Raw genomic sequence first — 2,475 nt, 5'->3', positions numbered from 1 at the left:
ACGCCCCATCTCGCAAAGACACACCAACCCTTTAAGCCACACCCCTTTTATTTTCTACCCTTTTTGTTCATTGGTCCGGCTTGCAAATCACGCACACTCCCACAAAACCATGTCTCTTTCTATTTTCGGCTTACAAAATCTTCATCACAACTCAGCCCAACGGGATAGAAGGACAAAATGAGGTGGGGGTATGAGGACGGGATATGAGGTCAAAAGCTTCCTCCTTTTTGTTGCTTTTCCTCCCCAACAAGGATTTGGAAGGAAAAAAACGGGTACGCGGCTAGGTACACAATATAGCCCTTTAAAAGCGTACTTCACTGGCCAGTGTTTGGAACTAAATGTTCCGAATGCTGTTTTTGCCCTGAGGGGGTCGGCCATGTCCCTTGTGACGTCAAGGCCATGCCCCCCTCAATGCAAGTCTAGACTTGCATTGAGGAGGCGTGGCCGACCCCCGCAGCACGAAAACGGTATTCGGAACACTTTAGTGCCGGTGGAGTACCCCTTTATTTTTATCAGCTCTGCTACATCTGTAACTGAAGAACGTCCTAACAACTTGTTCGCATTGGTTACATTCAATACAGAATTCAATAACTACTGCAGGTCTGCAATAGGTAGACATTGTGCCACAATATCTTTTAAGTTAAAAGCATGTGGCGTTAAATGAGATAAGAAGCCGGCATCCACATAAGGTTGAATATTAACTGTGGGTCCATTGTGTAGCTGTAATATTAAGAAGATCGATGGTGACACCTCATCAGCAGGTACACCGGGCTACATTGTCGGCTGACATATGACCAGGGATGTGGATTCTGCTTAAGCTGCTACATAGGACTTCTAGTCTGATAGAGACTCTGTAAATGGATAATTAGATAGAACTGTTGGCAGCTGCCATATTGTTAATCAGTAATAAAATAATGTGTAATTAAAGAGATTAAAAAAATTGTAATAAATACATTAGTACATAATTAGTAGAAAAAAACAGGTTTTACTAAATATCATGTGTGTACTTGTTTTGTCTAGAGGGTAATATATTAGGGCTGGGCGGTATGACCAAATGTGTGTATCACGGTATTTTTTAAACTTTTGGCTGTTCCACGGTATAGAATTTCCTACACCCCCCCCCCCCCATTTTAATTATCAGCCCACATCCCCATCGGGGTAAATACTCACATGTCACCCGCAAGCGCTGCCCTCCTTGTCCAGTTTGTTGCGGCCACCGGCGCTGACACTCTATACTGTGCGGTATCCCTATGTCCGGGCTGCAGAAGGTAAACAAAATAAACTTTAACGCACCTACGTCGGCTTTCCGCTGGGGATGGGAACGTTGGCGAGCTGTCAGCCTATCACCGGCCGCAGCGATGTTCCGCCTCAGTCGGTGATTGGCTGAGCCCACTGTCATGTAAGGAGCTCTGGCCGGCTTCTTACATGACAGTGCGCTCAGCCTATCACCTGCCGAGGCGGGACATCGCTGCGGCCGGTGATAGGCTGACGGCTGTCCGACATTCCCGTCCCCAGGAAACAAGTGAGGCCGGTACCGGACCAAGGGAGGTGAGTTAAAGTTTATTTTGTTTATTTTTTGCAGCCCGGGCATAGGGATACCACACAGTATAGAGCAGTGGTCTTCAACCTACCGGCCTCCAGATGTTGTGAAACTACAACTCCCAGCATGCCCGGACAGCCAACGGCGTGTCCCTTCTTGTGGTGGTGAGAGGTGATTGGTGTGTGGTGGGAGGGGGCGTGTCCCTCCTTGGGGTGGTGGGAGGTGATTGGTGTGTGGTGGGAGGGTGCGTGTCCCTCCTTGGGGTGGTGGGAGGTGATTGGTGTGTGGTGGGAGGAGGGCGTGTCCTTCCTTGTGGTGGTGGGAGATGATTGGTGTTTCTGCTCATCCAGCCTTGTCCATGAGCTGATGCTGCTGCAGAACTGGTTAGTGTCCCAGTAGATATGGGGACCCCTAGTGGTGGGATTTTCATGAGCCGTTTCCTTTCTTAAATATATAAAAAAAAAAAAAAAATGTAAACAACCTTATTACAAAAGGCCTTTCATTTTCATCAGTAAATACATAATAACATTTTTTGGGATCTGACAGTGCCCATGTAATGCACATTAAAGGAGACTTAAAAATAACCCCTTCATGCAAAGTGTAAAAGAAAAACAAGTCTCAGTTAATGAGTGCGGTGGCTATTAATATGCGACTATAAAAACAGCCGGAGGGGAAACAGACCAAACACGAGTAGTAAAGAGCGCGGTGCGGTGCGGTGCATGCTAGGAGGATGAGGTCATTCCCAGCAGACTGGACTGCAGATTAACCTGTAAAACCTTCATGCCAGGGCCCCTACATTGTGTGCAGCCATCTTGATTAATGTTGCAGATTACATCATGTTATGCTAGAACTCTGACCCCTGAGACTTTTGTCTTGAGGGAATTATTGGCTGGTAATATATATAATAGGAGAAGACTGTTCTCTGGTCTTTTCAG

The 2,475-nt window shown here is 46.7% G+C and overlaps 1 protein-coding gene across 1 annotated transcript in view; it reads left to right on the top strand.

The window, feature by feature from the left end:
• The window catches only part of NEDD4L (NEDD4 like E3 ubiquitin protein ligase), a 365,727-nt gene that overhangs the window by 65,289 nt on the left and 297,963 nt on the right, over positions 1-2,475 (top strand). The gene's annotated exons all lie outside the window — the stretch shown is intronic.

The sequence above is a fragment of the Hyla sarda genome, chromosome 1 (genome assembly GCF_029499605.1).
Source record: "Hyla sarda isolate aHylSar1 chromosome 1, aHylSar1.hap1, whole genome shotgun sequence".
Classification (NCBI taxonomy): domain Eukaryota; kingdom Metazoa; phylum Chordata; class Amphibia; order Anura; family Hylidae; genus Hyla; species Hyla sarda.
Note: the sequence above shows the minus strand (reverse complement) of the source record. Positions and strands in the feature narration are given on the sequence as shown.